Here is a 24,935-nt window from a genome sequence, read left to right as displayed (position 1 = left end):
TGTGTGTGTATGTGTGTGTGTGTGTGTCCCCTAGAGCTAATTTTAGCTAGGCATTCAACATAAACCACACTAACTACATGGAAAGCATAGCTCCTCCTTATAAAAGGCAAGCATGCAACCTGGCAACCTGGCATGTGGGCTGCTTGCTAGACTGCGTGCCTCTCACCGGGAGCCACGGCCCCAATCCTCAGAGCCACAAGAAGTAAAGCACACAGTACAGCAAATAATTATTCTGCATGAATTTGCATGACACCGCACCAAGCCAACCTTCTTCAGTAGAGCTCTTCCTGGTGCCTTCATTTATTTCTTCATTTTTCACACTCTCTCTTCTGCAGCATCCATCCTCCTGTGCCGCACAAACCTGCCTTGTCACACTCACCAGTAACCGTTTGTGTCAAGTCTAACAATGACTTCTACGTCCCTATTCTTCTGGGTTCTTGTAGCACAGATGTGACCGAACTCTAACTTGACACACTTTGTCACCTTCAGCTTGTCTGATTCTCCCCCTGTCCTGGGAGCCATTCTTTCTCAATCTCCTTCCTCCCCATGCTCCTTGGCAAAGTACGAGACCCTAGATGGTCCCAGCTCCTTTCTCTTATCTGTCTATTGTCTCTCCTAAGCCACCCCCACTTAACCTAAGTCACTTGTAACTCTGGTCACTGTTCCTGTCCCCAATTCTGGCATCAAGTGTCTACTATTTGCTCTAAATCCATAATGTGGAGTCTCCTAGGTATATCACACTTAAGGCACCTACAACAATGTTAGGCCTGCACTCCTGTGCCTTCTTGTCTTCTGTCTCTTAGTGATACCAATACCAAACTGGTGTCAAACCCAAAGCATGCATCCCATCTTGGCGACGCTGTCACCTTATTGCTGACTGTGAGTAGGCTCAGATGTTTGAAAACTTGCTCTGTGGCTAGTGGTACTACATAGAGATTTAGAACGTGTGGTCTTGGGGAGGAAGTATGTCAGTGGGGAGGGGCAGATTTTTGAGGTTCAAAGCCACATGCCATTTCCCAGATCACTGTCTCTGCATCATGCTTGTAGTTGAAGATGTGAGCACCCAGCTTTCAGCTTTCCAGCTCTAGCTACCACGTCTGCTACCTGTCGCCACGCTGTCCCCTCGCCCTCTCTTCTATAAATTGCCTCAATTGAGGTGTTTCATCAAAGCGGTTAAAAAAAAAAAAAAGGCTAATACACTAGTTTTTTTGGCTCTACTCAAAATTTTCCCAGCTTCCTACCTTGAAATAAAATCCAAATCTTGCCCACAGTTTGTACTTCACTGCCATCTCCCCCTTCCTGACCCCACCCCTCCCACTTCCTCTCTCAATCCCTCCGCTCCCAAACAATGCCCACGCCCTGCTTCTACACCACCCGGCTCTTCAGCACACCAGACACGCGTGCTTCCAGTTCCTGCCTCCATACTCACTATTTCCTCTTCCTGGAGTGCCCTGACCCCCGACTTTAGGGTTATTCACTTCCTCATCTACTTGTTCGGCCACCACCCCATCAAAGAGGCCCCCTTGGCGGTCTTATCTAAGTCTAGCTGTCCATGTCCCTCTTTACTCCCTCACGTTTTTCTTTACTTCAAAGCTCTATGGCCACTTGATTGATATGTTGTTTATTTACTATCCATCTCTCCTTTAAAGGGGAAGATCTTAGAAGCGAGGACTTGAACTGTTTATGACTGTTCTATCTCCAGTAACCAGCAGGGCGCCTGGTGCATAACAGGTATTAAATCAGTATTTGTGTAATTAATGAATACATCTTTATTCTTCTTTCCTGTACTACTGGTGCTCAATTCATCTGAAAATTCTTTTCACCTAGACCCAAACTTCAATCTATTTAAACCAACATTCAATTATACTGTTTGGATATTGGCATGGTATTCGTTAATATTAGTGCTAAACATTGGTGGACATTCATCAACTATTTATTAAACTGAATTAAACTTGGTAGCTTTAAAAAAAAAAAAGGAATTTCTCTGTTTCTAGTAAAACTATTCTAAGTCTTAGGAAGAATTAAGGACACCAAGGTTTATCTTAGCCAGACTAACTGGTAGGAAAGTGAACCAGAAATGTAAAACACAAACCACAGAAGAATGGATTTCACTCTCTGGCACAGGGATTGGCATCCCAGTCACTCAGTGATGGTGGCTTCCACTTGCTTTACAGCTGTGGCTATAACAGTCCCAGCCTTCAAACTGTCCACTGAGACTTCTTTCGTAATGGAAATGAGAAGTCAATGGAGTGGCTCCATGGAGATTTTGATGGCCAGTCCCCAGAGTGGAAGACATCTCCGTTTCCCACCTTCCACTGGCCAGAATTAGTCACATGGCTCCAACTAAAGCACAAAGGGGGTGGAGCTAGAGAGGTAGGGGTGGGGCTACCTAGAAGAAGAAAAGAATGGAGACCATCTTCTGAGTCTCTGCTACACCATTTTGTGATGCACAGCTAGCACCAGGTGTTTGCCATCTGAGCAAGTCGGACCCCCTCCTTCCAGGTATTTGAAGCTTCCAGAAGCAGCTGGACCAACCTGAGCGGCCAGGGAAAACCCTGCCTGAGCATGTGAGCATGAAATACTGATAGAATCATTCTCACGTCCTCAGGAGCCATCATGCCTTTCAGCATTCATAGGTGTACAGTTCTATTCATAACGAGCTGGCCACGTTACCTTTAGCAATTAGCTGGCATTTCTGAATTCCAATACCTACTCTCCTACAATGGATGGACCTTGAAAGTGACAATTTTAAGTTCTTGTTGGTGACCCTGTGTTAAAAAAAACCAAAGTTCTTCTCAGACTTAATTCTTTGGAGTTTGATAGGAGATGGTCTTGTCCAATAGCATAGGAATCCACCCACATGAGTTAACTATGCAGAATTCAGGCAAGGTTGGAACAGATTCAAATATACCTACTTTGGTATTAAAAGAGTGAATCTGAATATTTTCAGATGTACTTAGAATTAAATTCGCCAAGGGTTTTTGCCTCTTAACTTTTCCTAGTTTAAATCATATTCGCCTTGTATTGACCATGATCAATACTGCACCAAGTCACCAGTGGACATTACAAAGTCATAAGATGAGAAGCAAAGGTTTTTAAGAGTAATGTGGAATCTTGTGGGTAAAATGTAATGATCTGGCCTGTAAGATGGCTCAGTGGGTAAAAGTGAGTGAAAGTGCTTGCCACCAGTTCAGATGACCTGGGTTTAATTCCTAGACCCAACAGAATGGAAGGTGAGAATTGAGTCTGAAATTGTCCTCTGACCTAGACACATACACACACATATACACACACAGACACACACACACACAAACACTACACACACAGAGATACTACACACATACACACAGACACACACAGACACTACACACATACACACACACAGACACTATACACACACACTACACACATACACATACACTACACACACACACACACACACACACACACACACCAATTTTGACTACATGAGACAGTCTGATAAAGAAGGAGAGAAAATAAGTAAAGCAAAATGCATGAAAAATTAATTGCATATCCTATGGGTTTCCCTTCCTTGTTTTTTTTTTTTCCTCCCTTGGTTTTTTAAGACAGGGTTTTCCTGTGTATTCCTGGGTATCCTGGAACTCTATCTGCAGAACAGGCTGGCACTGAACTCAGAGACTCACCTGCCTCTACCTCCTGAGTGCTGGGATTAAAAGCGTGTGCTACCATGGCCTGCCGCTTCTCTCCTCTCCTCTGCTTCTCCACCCTTTAAGATTAAATACCAACTAACTAACATCCAGATGGACACATGGAAAAGCACAAAACACTTAAGGAGAGACAGTGTGCACAAGCAGACTATCTATGACCACCTCAAAATAATCTTCACATTTTGTAAACGTGGCTCATAGTCAAACTATTGCATCTGGTGGCACGGCTGCAGGCTGTGCTGGCTGGAAGGAGGATGTGTTGTCCAGACACATGTGAAAATGGTAATACATGATAAATAAGCACTTACCGTATTGAAAGTCGTGGTGACAAGAACAGAGAGACCACAGGCTGAAGTGGGGTGTGTGCAGTGGAGTGTTCCGCAAAAGAAAACGAAAGCGTTGAGACATCTTGCCCCGATCTATGCTGCCCTAACAGAATATTGCAGATGAGGTCATTTATAGCAAACTGAAATATATCGGCTCACAGTTCCAGAGGCTGAAAGTCTAAGCTGCAGCATACGGAATCCAGGACAGGATGACTATACAGTAATGTCGCCAGTCCATCCTTGGATGCAGTATCCCCAAAGTCCAAAAATTTCCCATCACAGCAGGTACACCAGAGCTCAAGAGTGCAGCACGAGCACTGTGGAGACACATCCAAACTACTGAGCGGGCGAAGAAGCTCAGGTCCGAGGGCATCAGAAATAAGGACATAGTGTAGGGCCTTAATCAGAGGAGAGGGATGCTGAAAGCAGCGATGAATCTGGCAGGAGTCCTGGGGATAAATTGAAAGTGAGGAGGACAGTGACAAGGCCGCTGAGGTAATTTATATAGGATATGATAGGGACTTGGCTCTGGGAAGTGACAGCTGAAGCTGAGCCCTGGGGACAAATCCAAGAGTCTACAGAGAAAGCAAAGACGCTTGGGAATGGGTGGACATAGAGAGAAGGAAGGGATGAGTGAACTCCGGGGACTGGGACAGTGGCGGTGGCACTGAAGACAAGAGAAATTTATGAAGCCTATGATGCACATTCTTTTTTCAGATTTAATTTTGTAGCCTATATTTCTGAGTTAGTCATACATGGAATATTTTTTTTAATTCTAATTCTAAGACACATGGTTAAAATTAGGGCTCATATTCTTGTTGGCTTTCGTTTCGTATAACTTTGAAATTTACAAGGTTGAGGGGGTGGAGCACACACATCAAAATGTTAGATAGTTGCCAGGCCATGTCTTCATCTTAAACAGAATTGCAGAACAGGGCTACGTGCAATCAAAGCATTGTACTAGCAGAGGCGATCGGCGCTTAAGCTTAAAATTATCTCCGAATAATCTGCAAGACAGCTAACTGATCTTTGAGGTGTTGTGTGATACCTTCACCTGAGGCTTTTTGGTTTGCTTTGCTTTTAGAGGGGGTGGGGTAAGGAGGGAGGGAGGGAGGGGCAGGGGTGGGGATCTTACAGTGACTTCTGTAGCAAATAGAAAGCTTTAGTGAAGCCGGGCGTAGTGGCACACGCCTTTAATCCCAGCACTTGGGAGGCAGAGGCTGGTGGATCGCTGTGAGTTCGAGGCCAGCCTGGTCTACAAAGTGAGTCCAGGACAGCCAAGACTACACAGAGAGACCCTGTCTCAAAAAAAAAAAAAAAAAAAAAAAAAAAAAAAAAAAAAAGGAAAGCTTTAGTGCATACCAAAATGCAAAGAAAAATAGACCCTCCTCCCACAGTAAGGTAGATACCAGGCAAGGTGTCCCTGGAACCTCACACAAAGCAAAGCATGCAGATTCTAGGAGAGAGCAGTCTGGATGTGAAGTGAATGCAAACACGAGGATCTGCCAGGAGGAAATGGGGAAAGGTGAGAGGATGGCCAATACCACCCAAGCCCTGGCCTGAGTGCAGGAGAGAAAGTTGAGCACTTCAAAGTAACCTGGAGACCCACAGATAGGAGGTGGGAGATTGGCTGCGACCGGATTGCCTGGCAGCGAGGCTTCAGCCCCCAGCCATCTCTCACTCGGCATCCAGCTTTCTGAAAAAAAAAAAAAAAATAGTACAACAGCTGCTGCCAGAGAAAGAAGGCAGCACTCTCCACGCTGTAGAGGTAGAACAGAGGCCATAGGGACACAGATAAGTTCCTGTTTGAAAGAATTGCGTTTTGGGTCCCTGCCACTGTGTTCCCAAAGCCAAGACTGGAGCATTAAACCATTCGCCAATGGTGGCAGCATAGACACAGCTGCGGAAGGAGGGAGTCTGGGAGCCCTTTGGAACTGAGGTGTCTCAGAGGCTTCTGGTTGTTCTGTTTGCTCAGTAGCAGAGTCTTCGGATGTTGGTGGGGTTCACCGTAGGGACACTGGGGACTGTGCTCCTCAAAGCCTTCTTTGCTGAGTTGTGACTATGAGAACATTTTGGTCAGTGAACTATAAGAGGAAGAGACGTGTGCAATTTCAGGGATGTTTGCTAGCCTTTCCCCCTCCTGCTCACAGAAGCAAGCATGTGATTGCAGAAACTGCCATCTCAGAGTAGTAAAAGCCACATGCTGCCCAGCCTGGTGACATATGCATGCTCTCTGGGCACTTGAGAGGCTGAAGCAGGAAGATCATTAATATAAGGCCACCTTGATCTATATATTGAGACCTGGTCTCAAACAAGCAAACAGAACAGGGCGCTTGGAGTACAAGCCAACTGATAGAGTGTCTGGCCCGCATGCATGAAGCCTTGGGTTTGATGCCAGCGCAGCATCCACTGTGCACAGTAACAAATGCCTGCGGTCTTAAGCACTTAGCCAGTGAGACAGAAAAACTGGAAGTTTAAGATCATCCTTGGCTACATAGTAAATTGGAGGCTAGCCTGGGCTACATAAAATCCTGCCTCAAAAAAAATAAATTTTTTAAAAGACAAAGTAAGATGGTAGGAGCCTGGATCCCCAGTGGGATCAGAGATGATGTTTACTGAGAAGGAGGGTAAACCTCTGTGTTTGACAGAAGTCTCTGACAATTCTCTAACTGATGCAGTTCTCTTTGGGAAAACTAGGACTAACAGAGATAGGGCAGACTTGACACAAACTGAGTGTGAAGAAAGGAGAAAGTTGTCTTCAAGTAAATATTAGGGTAAATCTGATCAGTGTGAATGAACATGGTTTTTAGCTGATGGTGAGAAAAACAATTAGACAGCTCTCAGGATAGGGCTTGGGCAAAGAGAAGCCACCATAGCCAGTACTGTGCTTAGATGTCCACAAACTAGAAGAGAGGGGTTAGAGTCCTGGGAGGACAGTGAGGGCTGCATAGCAGTCACAATCAACAGTGGGCCAAGAGCTATCTGCTTACAGAATCAAGGCAGAACTGTTGTGTCCCAGGGAAGAGGTCCCCGGTGAAGGAAAGAGCCACAGGGACTCTGGACAGTTCTTGCAGTGATTTGAGAGTACAGTGCCATTTTTTTTCTCTATGAAATTTCACTGTTAATTGGGGTCTGTAACAAGAGTCAAGGCTCATGGAGACCAAGAAAAAAATCTTAAACACAAGCAAACAAACCACAGACCAAGCTATGGAGACAAACAGTGGACCTCACTCATTGGTGAAACACTGTCTGATCAGGCCAGAGGCTCGTGTGCAAGGGACCGCCCTGCAGAGTGCATGGATTTGGTGTCTGTTGTCAGATAACAATTTATATAGAAAACGTTCTCAGAGGTTACAACACAATCTAGTTCCACATTCTGGCAGAAAACTAAATGGAAAAGAAAACACTACTGTACGCTTACTCATTTGTGTAAGAAAGGCCTGTAACTCAGCCCTCAGCAGCAAACTGGGAACAATGACAACAGAAGAAATATTACAAACTACGCTATATTAAGAGAACTAATTAAGACTCTGGGTTATTGTTTAAACATCACTAGAAGCCTAAGGGAAATGTTTGCCAAGAAGAAAAACAGCCTATATGATAACTAATAATTAAAAACAAACAAATAGGTCTTACCTCTGTGTTAGAAGTGCCTCCTTTTGTTTTATTTTGTATTGTTATTTTCCTTTTGGGCATGTGTGTGTGTGTGTGTGTGTGTGTGTGTGTATGTGTGTACACATGTGTGTGTCTACTTCCCCTAGCTGGGCCCTCCCAGCTTCCCACTTAGCCCTTCTTGGTCTCCCAGCACCAAAATCTTCATCACTTAAATCTTCCTTGTCCCTCAACTGGACCCAAAAGTCAATTCAGTGGCATTCTGCAAGAGGAAACCCTACATCACTGCAACAGTCGCCGTTTCCAGGTCCCTAGATCTGCCCTTGTCAATGCTCAAGTCACCCAGCCACATAACATAGAAAATGTGGGGCTGGAGAGATGGCTCAGAGGTTAAGAGCACTGACTGCTCTTCCACAGGTTCAATTTCCACCAACTACATACATGGTGCTCACAACTGTCTACAATGTGATCTAAGGCCCTCTTCTGGCATGCAGGTAGAGCACTGTATTCATAATAATAAGTAAATCTAGAAGGAGGAGGAGGCCGGGCGTGGTGGTGCACACCTTTAATCCCAGCACTCTGGAGGCAGAGGCAGGTGGATCGATGTGAGTTCAAGGACAGCCTCATCTACAAAGTGAGTCCAAGACAACCAAGGCTACATGGAGAAACCTTGTCTCAAACCCCTCCCACCCCCCAAAAAAAAGGAAAAAGAAAGGAAAGGAAGGAAGGAAGGAAGGAAGGAAGGAAGGAAGAAGAAGAAGAAGAAGAAGAAGAAGAAGAAGAAGAAGAAGAAGAAGAAGAAAATGCTTAAAGAGGAAAAAAGAAAATGCTCTTCAGTGTTTGCAAGCAAGGGATCTGTGGTGACAGCAGCTAATGTGCAGAGATCTTGTGATGGTTTAGGTACATTTTCTCTCCTCTCTCCCTGATGCTCCCTTTTCACAAAGAAGTTGTGCAGCCTGAGGACCACGAAAGGTTTCTTCAGTCTGGCTCCAGAATTTTCAATCCTTCACACCTTGTGGATTTCCCTCTCTCTCTTGTGTGTGTTTCACTGCATCTCCCTCATGCCCTTCTGCCTCACCACCTTCTGGGCAGCCTGCCTGAAGTCCTCTGGCAGCCTCTTGCAGCCTGGGTTTTCACAGGAATTCATACACTCATCACGTCTCATGTACACAGTCTCATTGAGGAGTGTGCAAGCATGTAGCTTATCCTTCATGGTCACACAAGCTCACCTCTGTGTGCCACCTTTCTTCATGGGTGATCATGGGTCCATGACTTAAAGTCAGAATAAAGGAACGCACACTATTAATGGATTGTGTAGAGTGAATTAGGAGAGCCACACTCAACACCTCTGAACTTCTCAGGGCAAGACCAAAGACAGAACACACTTGAAGTTTTCAAAAGACTTGGTTCCTTGAGCTGTCAAATCAGAGTAAGAGCCTGTGTTCTGGGCAGGCTCTTGGTCCTGGAAGGGAACGGGTTGAGCACCTCAGGGTCATGGCCTCTCTGGATCCACATGGCCATAGGAAGAGGTGGTCCAAGGCCATCTCCTGAGATTACCTCAGCAAGATCCAGAAGTGAGGCCTGTGGATTACAGATGTAGTAAGTGCAAGCTGGGCCATCATGAGTAAACGGTAGGGAGGGAAGGGGGAAGGTAGGAAAAGGGCAAGTCAGCAGTCATCCAACACCTTTATCTTCCAAAGAACAACCCACACTGGTTGAGTGAGCCCACACACCTGTCTTTGTGAAAAAAAAAAAAAAACACAGTGGTGCTGTGTTACTGGTCCTCAGCAAGAAGGGTCTTCCAGCTTCAAGGGGGTCCCTAAGTTCTGGGACCAGCATGAGGAGTCACTGTCTATATAAGAGAGAAAGAGGGTAAGAAAGAAATACTGGATTTCTTGCCTATCTAGTCATGTAAAAGCTAGTACATACTTCAAAGATATGTAAGGTGTGATTCTATAAATGTGAAGTTTCTCATTCTAATTATAATGTTACAATTTTTTCTTCTCTCCATTGCATCTCAGTAATCATGGCCTAGACCAGGTACTTCCTCATAATTTCTAGAGCCAATACTGTATGACTCTATTCCACCATGATATTTCTCATCAAAGCATTCATTTCTTTGTTTCTCTCTCTCTCTCTCTTTAATATTTATTTATTTTATAATGGGACCTCACACAAGAGCTTTACTGTAGAACTATAGTCCTGTCATATGTTTTACTTTTTAAGATATAATATTACTAAGTTACCTAGTCTGGCTTTGAACTTGAGATCCCAAGTTGGGTGTGGTGGCACACTCCTTTAATCCCAGCACTCAAGAAAGCAGAGGCAGACAGATTGCTATAAGTTCCAGGCTAGCTTGGTCTACAAAGTGGTTCCATAACAGCCAGGGCTACAGTCAGGCATGATGGTGCACGCCTTTAATCTCAGCACTCAGGAGGCAGAGGCAAGTAGATCTCTGTGAGTTCGAGGCCAGCCTGGTCTACAAAGTGAGTCCAGGGCAACCAAGACTACACAAAGAAACCTTGTCTCAAAAAACAAACAAATAAACAAAAAACAATGACAACAACAACAAAACAGTCAGGGCTACACAGAGAAACCCTGTCTCAAAACAACCAGTGGGGGTGGATGGGGAAGATATTCTCCTATGTTGCAGGATATTTGATCTCATTATGTACCTGACATTGTGAACTGTAAAAACCTGTTTCTAATTGTGGTATGGCCCAGCCTTTGATCCTAGCACTTTCTGTTTACTGTAAACAAGTACTCGTGGTGTGGCTCAGCCCTAGCACACACCTTTAATCCAAGAGCTTCTGTAAATAGGATTAAGTAAAGTTAACTGTAGGTCAAGAGGCAGAACAAGAAACCAGGTGACAGGGGTCAAACAGAAAGGAGGGACATTGAGATAAAGGTCTTTTAAGACAGCATGGAGAAGGAGAAGGGGCTTCTTCCTTCTGGGACATGAGGAGGAGAGTCAGATGGGTGCTTTCTCTGCCTCTCTGAGCTAGCAGGTTTTCATCTCAGCATCTGGCTCCTGAGTCTTTATTGGTAAATCAAACATTTGGGATTTTTTTTTTTTAAACAACACTTTGGCACTCCAACATGTGGCATGCCCACACAGACAGAGAAATCACTTCATTAGATTTGGGGAGTCATCTGGGAAGTCCTCAAGGAGAGAGTTAAGGATAGGAAGTACCATAATAGAAATCTTTAGGACCCTGTATAGTGTTATGCTAGATGGCTTGAAAATAGAAGCAGAACATAAAAGGCTAAGTGGCTTAAGTTAAATTATTTCAATACTGCTTGTGATGATTATTGTTTGGATATTTTACATTTTGCCCTTAATAGGCTTTCTACACCTGCTCAAAGAAAAAATTCTTTAGAGATACATAAAAGAGAAAAATATTTTAAAAAATGGATTGATAAGATACAAGCCTTATAAATATTTACAGAGGAATTTAGATATGACTCAGAAATATCTATAAATGAGAATAAGGAAAACTCACAGACACAGAGGAATTTAGGCAAGAGCCTACCATGACACCACATAATGAAACTTAAAGAGGTGTCCCAAGGTTGTTAGTCTATCCAGTTACTATACAAGACATACCAGGAGCCAGTAAGTACCCCCAAGTTATGGGGAAATTAAATGGAATCCTATAGACAGATTTGAGATTTAAGGAAGTGATTGTTTCCTATGGTATACATTCATCCTATATGAAATAGATTTTAAATTCATGGGCAACTCAGAACAAAATTGTTCCCCAAGACTGGAAAGACTTGGCAACAGCAGTATCGAAAGCTGGTCCTTAGTTACAATGGTGAAAAGAGGAAGCTAGGGCCATAAAACAACAAAATCAGGTCAGACATATTGATATTTCCCAGGATCCATTGTTAGGTCAATAGCATGTTTTCTAAGTTAATCAGATAGTAAATAGCTAGAGACAAGTAACACTTGCCTATTAAAGTATACTGAAATAGATAGGTACTCTTTAAAAAATCTCAAACATCTACAGAATATGGCATTTAAAGATGTTTTATTAAAAATGTTTTTGACAAAGAAGCACGCCAGCTCCTGACAGCACCCCAATACTACTTCAAAGAAGATGATAAACATCAACGAACCTCCTTATTGAGTTTGATTCAAATGTGGCAAGGTGCTACTGGGCAAGAAACTGCCCTTGCTTCACCTGCGGACAGTATGCTGTTCATAAGCAGGACACAAAGAAAGCAGAGACTGCCAAACTCTGCCAGCACAAGGTAGAGAAGTCCTTCATGATTCCTGTTTCACAGAAAAATATGACAGATATTCTGGGCCAGTAGTCCAAAGAGATGGGTGCTCCAACGTTGCAGAGGAATCTTGGATGACCGTCCAGGTGGCCAGCAGTCTCTGTCGTTTCTATAGTTTTGGAAGCTGCTTGCTCTGCACTTCCTGTTAATGCAGATACTATTTATCCTTCTCAGGTCTCTGATGGGGTTTAAGACTAGATAGTTATAGCCTCACAGTGAAGATTAAGTTGTTTAGGATTTAAGAAAATGTTTTAAGATCCAAAAAGATGTTTTTAGGTTGGTAAGTGCAAGTTATAATAGAAAGTGCTTTAGGTACAGAACTGGGACTCACCTTGCTAGGACAGATAATAGAGTGCTTTCTCCAAGGTTGCCAAATACTAATGGATTGCACATTGTGAATGTAATTTTTACCAGACAGTACATAGTTTACTGATGTTACAGAAAGTCTTTTATTTCGACAGAAGGGGGGAAATATTGCAGGATATTTAATCCCATTGTGAACCCTGAAACTGTGAACTGTAAAAGCCTGTTTCTAATTGTGGTGTGGCTAAGTCTTTGATCCTAGAACTTTCTGCTTACTGTAGACAAGTAGTTGTGGTGTGGCTCAGCCCTAGCACACACCTTTAATCCAAGAGCTTCTGTAAACAGGATTAAATAAAGTTAACCACAGGTCAAAAGGCAGAGCAAGGAATCAGCTGACATGGATTAAACAGAAAGGGGATACATTGAAAAGGGTATTGAAAACAGCATGGAGAAGGAGCTTTTTCCTTCAGGGATGTGAGCTGAGTAGGAAGGTCAGCTGGGCGCTTTCTCTGCCTCTCTGAGCTGGCAGGTTTTCACTCCAGCATCTGGCTCCTGAGTCGAATGCTGGGATTGTCTATTATTACAACAACACGTCTGCTTCATTGCTCCAAGTATCTGGGATTACAGCCCTGGCTTCCAAGACTACCTACTCTTAAGATAGATATTTATGTTCCAGTCTGGGCCTGAAAGTTGCAAGGCCACTGATGTATTTTGTCATTTTAATATATGTGATTCAATAGTTGGAAAATCAGCTCACACTGATTAAACACACAACAGGCTGATTCGTTACCTGAAAGAATAATGTGCTAAATTACAGAGAACAATAAAACAGCCCAGAGAAGTAAGGACGTGTGTTTGAACAGGACGCTGTGTTAGGAGGAAGTCCACCCAAAAGCCAAACAACAAAACATAGCAGGCTCAATAGTCAATGCAAGGCTGTTAGCGTGCTGTCTCATGACACTCCTAGAAAACGCCTGTAGGTGAGGAATTCGCCTCCATCACTACTGTGCTTGAAAAAACCCAAGGCCTGTATTCAGAACGAGACATCTGTCTCCCTTAGGACTCAGAGAGATAGTGATGAATTCTTACAGGTAAATTCTCATTTTTCCCATTGTCAATGATAGACACCTTTCTTCTATTTGTGCTTATCACTGTGCTCAGAGTTGTCACAGCTACAGTGATTTGTTAGTTATATTTTAGTGGGTAATCTCCATTATATCAAATGAGTGTGAACTCTGTACCAATACAGCTGAGAGATGAAAGCCATTGTGAACTGCCAGCTGAATCCCGTGGAGTCCAGCACAGTGGGAGGACAGAGCTAGAGGCAGAGCAGATGAGCTCTAATGGGCTGCCCTCTTTGCACATTTTTTTTTTTTTTAGTTTGCTGTTTTATTTTTATGACTTTGAAGTCATTTGTTAGGGGATATTTTCTTTTTTTTCACTTTCATTGTTTTTCTTACTATAATCTTTAACTTATTCTTTAGCAATGTCATACATGTACCAATATTTTTTTTTCATATTTGTGCCTACTCTCCCTCTCCAGTTCCACTTCTACACACCCTAAGCTTTATGTTCTTTCTCTTTTATGCTTAACTATGTTTAATTAATGTCACACATTGCACATGAGTGTGGAGCCATCCACTGGGGTGTGATCAACCTAACAAAGACCACACCCCTAAAAACAAACAACAGAAAAATAGCAAAACTGACAACAGTCTCTCCTTCCCCAGCAGCCAGTAACTGTTCATGGTTCCTCTCCATTAAGAGTGGGGATCCAGCCAGGTGCGGTGGCCTTTAATCCCAGTACTCAGGAGGCAGAGGCAGGTGGATTGCTGTGGGTTCAAGGCCAGCCTGGTCTACAAAGCGAGTCCAGGACAGCCAAGGCTACACAAAGAGACCTTATCTCAAAAAATAAAAGAATAAAAAAGAGTAGTGACCCATGAGTCCCCTCTCCTATCCATGCTGCAGTGTTGACTGCCTTGCACTTGTGTAGGTTTTATGCAGTCACAGATGCTATGAGGCCTGGAGTAAAATGGTCCCTTCTTACTAACCCTGACAAACCACTGAGGCTTTCTAATGCAGAGTTGTAGGAGGAAATTGATGTTTAAAGAACCAATTCAGGGTATGTATTTTTTGGTTATAAAATGTTCTTTTATTTAAATTTTTCTCATACAATATATTTTTTATCAAAAATAAATACAAATAATGGGCAAATTGAGCTAAGTAGTGTGTGTGTGTGTGTGTGTGTATGTGTGTGTGTGTGTGTGTGTATAGGGTAGTGGAAAAAAATTGGTAACTTCGATGTAACTTACAGTGAAAATACATAGGACACAGGCAATGGAGGGGGGCCAGAAATTACCGAAGACCCACTTATGTATTTATACCAACCAGAAAATGCATTGGATGCGAAAAATGGGCCGATGTGTGGCTACGAATTTGGATCAGACAGTCAAGTCCCTGTCCCCCCTGGAATCACATGCTAGTGGAAGGAGACACAAATGGGTAAAATGCTAATATGACCTGGGGGTGCCTGGGAAATCATCTGTAGGATTCCCATTGCTTCCCCTCGCAAGAGATCACTGCCCTGTACCACCTGTTGGCATTTTAAAGATCCTGTCTTAGAGCCTGGCATGGTGGCACACACATGTAATCCCAGCACTCGGGAGCCAGAGGCAGGCGGATCTCTGTGAGTTTGAGGACAGCCTGGACTACAAAGTTACAAAATGAGTTCAGGAAAGCCAAGGCTACAAAGAGAAATCCTGTCTCGGAAAAAAAAAGCTAGAGCCTGTATTTCTAGCATAATATACCAAGAGTAAAAACTTGGAGAAGATACGGTTTATTTCACCTTATAGTTTATAAGTCCATCACAGGAGCCGATACAGAGGCAAGAGAGAAGTTCTGCTTGCTGGTTTGCTCTCCATGGCTGCTCAGCCTGCCTTCTTATAAACCAGGGTCACCTGCCCAAGGTGGCACCATCCACAGTAGATTGGGCCCACAAAAATCGTCAATCAAGAAAATTCCCTAGAGACTTGCCTCTAGGTCAATCCTAAGGAGACACTTTCTTGACTAAGATTTCTTCTTCCCAAAAGACCTCACCTTGTATCAAGCTGACATTAAAAAAAAAAAAAAAAAAAAAAAAAAAAAAAAAAAAAAGGCGTAGCCAGCACAGACCCTGTAACAGTGAGGTGACTGAATAAGACAGAGCTAGGAGGTCCAGGGGAAATGTGATGGCGCTCTGGCACTCTAGAAATCATGCCATGTATTTTTCCCAGCTCTCCAGGGTGATGAATGGAAGTTGGTATCTGTTCCCTGTGGAAAGGCGGGGAAAGATCGAAGATCTGCTAAGCAGGGACTAGCAATTGGTTCCAACACTGCAAAGAGTTCAAGAATTAAGATACAAATTCAAAGGTGCCCGTTAGATTGGGAGGTTGGAAGTCACTGGGGAGCTTGTTAAAAGTCATTTTGGTAGGTGGGTGAGAGGAAGTTAAGGCAGAGTGAGATGAAGACTGTATGGTGTGCACAGTTGGGCAGAATATGCAGAGAGAGAGAGAGAGAGAGAGAGAGAGAGAGAGAGAGAGAGAGAGAGAGAGAGAGAGAGAGAGAGAGATCATGAGTTATGGGAGATTTCATGCATATCTTTATGTATATCTTTATCTTACATATATTTACTCTGTGATGTGTGTGTGTGTGTGTGTGTGTGTGTGTGTGTGTGTGTGTAGGCATATAGGTGTGCACATGCCATAACACGTATATAGAAGTCAAAGGACAGCTTAGGAGGAGACTTAGGAGTTCCTTCTACCATGTGGGTCCTGGGGACAGAACTGAAGTCACCAGTCTTGGTGGCTATATGGGCTAATCTTTTGTCAACTTGACACATAAGCTACAGTTACCTGAAAAGAGGGAACCTTAATTGAAAAAAAAATACCTTCATGAGATCTGGCTGTAAGACATTTTCATAATTATTTATTGATGAGGGAGGGCCCAGGCCATTGTGGGTGGTACTATCCCTGGGCTGGTGGTCCTGAGTTCGATCCATGAGAAGCAAGCCAGTAAGCAGCATCCATCCATGGCCTCTATATCAGCTCCTGACTCCAAGTTCCTGCCCTGTTTGAGTTCTTATACTGACTTCCCTCCATGATAAGTATAAGCCAAATAAATCCTTTTCTCCCCAACTTGCTTTTTGGACATGGTGTTTCATTGCAGCAGTAGAAGCCCTAAGACAGTGGCACACTCTATCTGCTGAGCCATGTCAGTGAATCTTCATATTAAGATGTATGTCGCCATTGCACGGTATGCCAAGACGTTAGAAACTCAGACATAAGGACTGATACACAGAGGAAAACTTCTCCAAAAGGCTCTTGAGAAGTCCGGAGGCAGGTGTGGTGGCACACGCCTTTAATCCCAGCACTCGGGAGGCAGAGGCAGGCGGATCTCTATGAGTTTGAGGCCAACCTAGTCTACAAAGCAAGTCCAGGACAGCCACGGCTACACATAAAAACCCTGTCTCAAAAACAAAACCTGAGAGAGGTCGGGGTGGGATGGGGTTTCCATAATCCAGAAGTCACTTTCTGGGGGCTCTGTTAACCTTGGCAGAACATTCGATCATGACAACAACCATGAAGAAATTAGCATTTCTCCCTCAGCAGTGTGTTTTATCTGTCAACACACAGGTACTGTACAGGAGAGAAAGTCAGTTTAAAGCCACCCCACCTGTATGCTTGGCCTCTCCTGTGCATACTCACTTTCCCTTCTGCTCCTCCCCCATATTATGACACCTCTCTGGATGTTGTCACTGTACTGTCTGGACCTCCTATCTACTAGAACCAACCAGTCAAACCTCATTTCTGCTTGTAAAATTAATTTTTTGGATTAACATACTGAGTGATGGATTTTATTATGGCATTTTCTTCATATGTTTCATCACACTTTGCTCACATTCATTCTCCTCTCCTCACTGACCCACCTGTTCTTTGCTTCCAATGTTGCAGCAGCGTAAAATAGATTAAGACAGGGTACATAGTGCAAGTGAAAGAATAAGTGAAACTTATCTAATAAAACCTAACCCCAAAAGAGGGGCAAACATCTCTCTTTCAGTATACTTACATCAGAAAACGCTTTATGTAGAGGTTCAAGATTGTCTCCAGAATAAAAATAAGCACAACAGAAATAAAATTATTATTAGGATTTTAAAAATAAGGAATATAATATTTTTCCAAATAAATCACAAGTGATAAGTAGCTATTTCCTGTGTAGATCGAATGGTTTCCTTCGCTATTCGGGGGAAAGAGTAATTGCTGTGTTTTCCATCTGAAATCCAATCTCTTTTATGAAAAGCACATTAGTTTGCAAAGTGTGACATAATTATGTCTATAATTTCTATAACATGTTGACACAGTGTTATTATGCAGTCAGTTCTCATCATTAGTGCTGGGATGGAGTCATATCCCAGAGGTCTGAAACAGTGAAACAGGGAGGTGGGGAGCGGGAGACCACAGGCCATTGCTGGAATCGAAGTTAACAGTCCCTGTCGACACACTGGCGGCAAGGGGCTCTGCTAAAACGCACTTTTGTGGCAAGGTGTGTGTTTGAAATATTGTGATAAAGAGTTTATATTGATCATATATATATATATGATCAAGAATTGGCTAAGATGGAACCCACCCCTTAGAAGAAGAAACTTACATAGTACAGGACAGGGTGGAAAGAAAATTAGACTCATAACCAGCCTTTGAAAGCACCCGGTCCTCCCTCATTTCTTAGATGACAACAAAACTCAAAGAAATCACCTGATTTGCTCACGGTTATAGAGTCAGTTTAATGAGCCACTGTCACATGATACCTCACTCTTTGTGTCCTCAATGTCTTCCTCCTCTGCCTTCTCCAGTAGAAAGAGTCGTTTCCAAATCCTGAGGGGGTGGGGGGGTATTTTTAAGAGTTTAAGTCTGTGTGTGTATGTGTGTGTGTGTGTGTGTCTGAACACAGGTGCCTTTGGATCCTCTGAAGCAGGAGTTACAAGTGGTTGTGATTTGTCCAGTGTGGGTTTAAGGAACTGAATTCTTGTCTGAGGATTATTTTTAAACAGAAAGAATAAATTAGAATCCAAGGTAGAAAACCCATTTGGGAAACTTCAGATTTTTGAAGCTTATGTTACTCCAGACACTATCATAGCTCATAACTGGTGTCATGAAGCCCCTTTGAGATTTTATTCCCATTTGCAGATGAGCAATTTACTGCAGATTGCGCAACTGACAAATGACACATCAAGACAAGAATGTAAGAGTACAGCCAGGTGTGGTGGCACACGCCTTTAATCCTAGTACTCGGGGAGGCAGAGGCAGGCAGATCGCTGTGAGTTCGAGGCCAACCTGGTTTACAAAGTGAGCCCAGGACACAAGCAAGGCTACATAGAGAAACCCTGGCTCAGAAAACAAAAGTAAGGGTAGGAGGGTCTCCCCATATGTGTGTGTAGACTGGAGGCTGGATCTTCAGCATCCAGATGAGAAAGTAAGCTGGCATGGCTGCCCTTGGGTGCTCTGAGACACAGAGTCATCCCCAAAGTAAGCTGCTAAGATGGCTTAGCCAATTTAGTTAGCTCTGACTGCAACAGTGAATAAGATGGAGTGTGAACAAGAAAGGAAGACCATCCTTCTCCAGCACACACACATGTGCAAATGTGCATATATACATGTTAGCACACCACACACACACACACACACACACACACACACACACACACACACAAATAGAAGTAAAAGAGTCTTTTAAAAGCAAGAATTTAGGTTGATAACCCTAGGTACAGTCCCCACAAGTCCCTCGAGCTCAAATCTTCTGCCCTGATTGGTCATAGCTGGAAACGCTGCAATACCTGGCATGTGGTTGTGCAGGGAATCCCGGTGGCAAAGGAGAGGTCGTGATGAACAAAGAAGTGCCAGGAGACTGGAAAATAGCTTTTGATTGTGAAACTGGAGAAAGCCTAGATTCCGGGAACTATCATCTAGTCGAAATAAACTCTTGATGTCAATCCTTGGAAAACTCTAGAATAAACCACTAATTATGGTTTATGAACGACATAGAGGAGGATTTTATGCTTCCCCAGAACCAGCCTGCTGTGACAAACCAGCGAGACTATGTTCACTAGGAAATGAGGTGTGCCTGGTAAATGCAATTGTGGTTCATGTGGGATGTGTGGTTTAGAAAATAGGACCGTCTGGCGTCTTAGCAGCACACTGGTGTTGCTGCTGGTCCACACACGTGGCCCTGCCTATGTCACTCATCAACAGGCTCAGTGGTGGTGTTTAAAACACCAACACTTGTCAAGATTGTGGATGTCTCGAGGTTCAAGGGGATAATATGTTCAATGATGAAGATCATTTTGAAATACTAGAGTAACGGCAGATTTAGCCTGCAGTTTTAAATTAACAGGAGGAATATAGCTGCATTTAAGTTAAACGGGTAGTAAATGATATGTAGGTGATGGATGGTAAATGGCAGAAGAAAGACAAGGAAAGGAGAAGGAGAGGGAAGAAATAAACATCAAAAGAAGAAGACAGGAAAGAAGACGGTGCTGTCGGATGACAGACTCACACAGGTTCCAGGTGCAGAACATGTGATTGGATCAAAATTCATGAGACTAGACGTTGGAGTCCAACTGGCTGCAGGTCCTGTAAGCCTACAGTTATGCTGTAAGGCACACGCCCCAAGGCTGGACTCAGCCCTGGACAAGCTGAACTCGTGCCCAGGCCCACCACTTCACAGGTGCATGACGTTGAGCACCTGGCGTAACCTCGGAGCCTCATGTCCCCATCCTGCTGATGAGTACAGGGCGAGTGCGTGTCACACTATCCATGTTCACAAGCAGAACTTAGATTTCAACAAAACTCTTTTAAAAAAATTTATTTATTTATGACTTAGTATACAGTGTTCTGCCTGCATGTACACCTGCATGCCAGAAAAGGGCATTAGGTCACATTATAGATGGTTGTAAGCCACCATGTGGTTGCTGGGAATTGAACTCAGGACCTCTGGAAGAGCAGACAGTGCTCTTAACCTCTGAGCCATCTCTCCAGCCCTCAAGAAAACTCTTATGATTTCTTATCTGGCTCATTTTGCATTAAAAAAAACTGTCTTCAATGTGAAGATATTTGTAACAAAGGGCATTAGAATTATTTATTTCTTAGGATCCTAGAGGTCCAACCAATACCAGATAAATAGAAGGACATTAAGAAGCCAACTTAGTGATCTGGAAGACAGGTTGGTCAAAACACAGGGAAAAAAAAAAACCTCCAAAAGGGGGGGTGTGATATAACAAGACTCGAATAAGGTCTAAGATGCACCGTTTAACTCAACCATTCTCACCTTTCCTAAAGTTTCTACCTTTAATACAGTTCCTCGTGTTGTGGTGACCTCCTCTACTATAAAATTATTTCATTGTTACTTTATAACTATAATTTTCAAGCTGTTATGAATTGTAATATACATATCTGTGTTTTCCTGTAGTCTTAGGTGATCCCTGTGCAATGATCATTCAACCTCCAAAGACGTCATAACCCACAGACTGAGAAAAGCTTATCTAACTAAAGACATTAAAGCACTAACACAAAATGTGTAAGAAATAATCTACAAAGGGTTAACACTTTATTTTTCAAAATTCACAAAAACCATGAAGGAAAGTCCAAAAATACTCCATAACTTAAGTAGGATAAACTCAGAAGGCATCACACTTCTGTACATCAACATAAAACGTGAGAAAGTAAAAAGTCATCACGTATTTTCAGAGTATAAGTAGCAAGTACAGAGCAGTGGTTGTATATTCTCAGCAGAAGCCATGGGCGCTTCGAGCCTGGCACTGCAGCTCACACCTGTCAGTCTAGCTCTAGTGTAAGACAGCCACTGACGTTTGGGTTAGCCTAGGCTCTACAGTGCATTCCAGGACAGCCTGGGCGACAGGGTAAGAAAAACTCTGACTTAAAAAAAAAAAAAAAGCAAGGAATGAGAGGGAAAGAGAAAAGGAAAGAGAGGCAAGAAAGAAAGAGAGGGGGAGAGAGGGAGAGAAGAAGAGAAGAAAGAGAGGGAGAGAGAAAGAAGAGAGGAGGAAAGAAGGAGAAAGAGAGAAAGAGAAAGAAGGAAGAGAGAAAGAGATAAAGGGAGAGAGAGAAGAGAAGAGAAGAGAAGAAAGAGAAAGCAGACTGCCATGAACACAACAAACCCGAGACAACTATGCAGCTGATAAGATGTGTGCCCCAAAATGAGACACAGAGAACCTGGAAATACAGAGAAAGAGTTAAACCAGAAACTGTAACCAAAAGCTTTAGAGTTCTTCTCTATAACCATATATGGTTATATGATTATATGTGGCTGCTCAGGCAAGAAACATTAATAAAATGAATATAATATTCATAGTCATAAAAATGTAGTCTTTCAGGAAAATATAATAATTCTAAAGATGTGTGCCCCTAATAACATTGCTTCAAAACTGAAGAGTTTGCATATGGTGGCACACACCTTTGATTCTAGCCCTTAGAAGACAGAGACAGGTGGATCTCTAGAGTTTGAGGCCAGCCTGGTCTACATAGAGAAGGCCAGGTCAACCAGGGTGAAGTAGTGATGTCCTGTCTAAGAAAAAATCAGAAATGTTGTGGTCCATCTTTATTGTTAATGTGGCCTCTGAGTGTCTACAGGGGAGTGTTTAACAGAGCAGGTGAGCCCCATCTGAGCACGGATGGTCCCACGCAGTAGTCCAGGTGTGACCAGCTGCCCCACACTCTTGTTCCTATGCTTTCCCCATCTCTGAACTTGCAGACCAAGAATTCTGCCTCTTTTTTTATTTTTTAAAATATTTTATTAATTTATTCATATTGCATCTCAATTGTTATTCCATCCCTTGTATCCTCCCATTCCTCCCTCCCTCCCATTTTCCCCTTACTCCCCTCCCCTATGACTGTGACTGAGGGGGACTTCCTCCCCCTGTATATGCTCATAGGGTATCAAGTCTCTTCTAGTAGCCTGCTATCCTTCCTCTGAGTGCCACCAGGCCTCCCCATCAAGGGGACGTGGTCAAAAATGGGGCACCAGAGTTCATGTGAAAGTCAGTCCCCACTCTCCACTCAACTGTGGAGAATGTCCTGTCCATTGCGTAGATCTGGGTCGGGGTTCAAAGTTTACTGCCCGTATTGTCCTTGGCTGCTGCCATAGTTTGAGCAGGACCCCTGGGCCCAGGTCCGCCTGTCATGATGTTCCTCTTGTAGGTTTCTAGGTGAAGTTGCTTTTGTCAGGTGTTCTGTCATGACGATGAGGAAAGTAATTAGCGTATTAACGCAGAGGGGAACTGTAAGAAGACACTTAACAAGCCACTGCAGCATACAGAGCCTGACTCATGTTGCACCTTAGGGCCCTGGTTGTCGCCCCAGTTCTCACCTGGGACCTGGAGTCTCTGGCAGAAAAATGAATCTTCAGTGATTCCAGCATCACCCTTTCAAAGAACCAGCTGCACTGATGTATATTCCACCTTCGTTTTCCACTTTAATTAATGATTTTGTTTTTATTATTTCTTCATGTTTTATTTTTGGACTTAAGATACCATTTTGGTACTAACTTCTTTAGAGAGGCTGTTAAATTTCCAGCCTTTCCCTTTTGTGTTAACACTATTTTCCTTTAGCCACAACTTTCAGCTGCGTTATACAAATTGATGGCATGGCTCTGACATAGGTGTTGTTGTTGTTTTGGTTTTATTGTTGTTGTTTTGTTTGTTTTTCTGAGACAGGGTCTCTCTGTGTAGCCTTGGCTGTCCTAGACTCACTTTGTAGGCCAGGCTGGCCTCGAACTCACATCGATCCGCCTGCCTCTGCCTCCCAAGTGCTGGGATTAAAGGCGTGCGCCACTACGCCTGGCTTAATTTTTAGCATAGTTTTTTTAGCACTAAAAAAAGCCAGTGCTGCTTTTTATTGGAGGGGGCAGGTGCTGGAGAGGGGGCCTCTGTAAAATCCACTCTCTGTTTAGAAACCGAGGCAGTTATATTGTGGGAAGCGAGGAAGAGGAAGGCTGGATTTTTCTAGCACACAGTTGGCCATAGTGATAGTGGGCTGCCTTTTGCCTCAGGGTAAATTTCTTTCCCTTTCTTTCTTTCTTTCTTTCTTTCCATGTGTATACCACTATACCTGGCTTCAGGCTAAGTTTTCAAGCACAAATTGATTCTAGAGGTGACTTGCTAAATTTACAATCATTTGAGTATATTAGTCTGGTCAATATGTATACTCTGAATGATTTGTATTATTTCAGTTTTTGAGAACACACTTATTATAGGCAGTATAAGATTAACATTACAGATAGTCTGGGTTTCCTCTACACAGGCCAGTGTAGTGTCCCTCGGTGACTCTATTTTGTACAGCCACTGTGAGCTATGGGGAAGGGTTAGGACCCGGGGGCCACACAGAGTGTAAAAGCCTAATAATGAGTCTAAGCCGTTGAGATTTCAAAACCCTGAGTCTCTTATGTCTGCAGTAAATGCACAGTCAGGGGTTGGGGGATAATGGGGACGCGGAGGCATACATACCCTTTCAACAGGTGATTCCATTGCTCAGTCACAGAACCAGTGAGGCAGCACTGAGGACTGAGGCACATGGCTCATCACCCAGAATCCTCCATCAAGGCCTGGCCCCGTAGGGTAGCTAGCTGCACATTCATAGATATGAGAGAGGGGGCAGGTGGGGGAGGGAAGGGGGAGAGGGAGAGAGGGGGGGAGGAGGGAAGAGAGAAAGAGGGAGGGAGAGAGAGAGGGGAAGGGAGAGAGAAAGACAGAGACAGAGAGAGAGAGACAGAGAGGGGGGAGGGAGAGGGAAGCTAAGAGAGAGGTAGGGAAGAGAGAGAGAAAAAAGAGGTACTGCAGTTTGAACGCTTTCACCACCTTCTTAAATATGCAGAATAGAATTGATTTTCAAAGCGCAGCAGTGTCGTCCTGAATCACAGCGCTTGGGAAACTGAGGCCGAAAGACTTTAGTTCAAGGCCAAGCTAGGCTGTGCAGAAAATCTACATGTCCAAGCAGTAAGGCCTGAGCAGATGGAAAAGAGCAACATGAAGGGGCAAGAACGCGTGTTCCGCAGTCATGATGCCTAAGCATGCAACTCAGGTACAAACCCAGGCCTGTCACTTAGCCCTTCTCTGCTCAGGGCCTTGGCATGCAGACGTAATGACATTTATTTGTATGTGTGCATGTATATGTTACATGTGTATGTGAGTGTGGGTGCTCCTGGGATCCAGAAAAGGGTATTGGATGCCCTGGAGCTGGACCAAAAGGCGATTGTGAGCTACCCGACGTGGGCGCTGAGAATCAAACCCAGGCCCTTCAAAGCAAGGTCAACTGCTCTTAATTGCTGAGCCAGCTCTCCTCCACTTACAACTTAAAAAAAAAAAAAAAGAAAGAAAGAAAAAGAAAAAGATAGCCTTGGACTTGGATATATTCATATCGAAGGCGTTGCTCCACATTTCACAGCACTTATTGGACACCTGCCTCCAGTTCGCTGGACTCGGGCTTGGGGACAGGAACAGGCATGAGGACACACTTACACAGGGAAGACATGAGGACACACTTATACAGGGAAGACGTGAGGACACACTTACACAGGAAAGACATGAGGACACACTTACACAGGAAAGACATGAGGACACACTTATACAGGGAAGACGTGAGGACACACTTACACAGGAAAGCAGCTGATAGATCTC

Source organism: Acomys russatus, chromosome 20 (genome assembly GCF_903995435.1).
Source record: "Acomys russatus chromosome 20, mAcoRus1.1, whole genome shotgun sequence".
Lineage (NCBI taxonomy): Eukaryota > Metazoa > Chordata > Mammalia > Rodentia > Muridae > Acomys > Acomys russatus.
Note: the sequence above shows the minus strand (reverse complement) of the source record.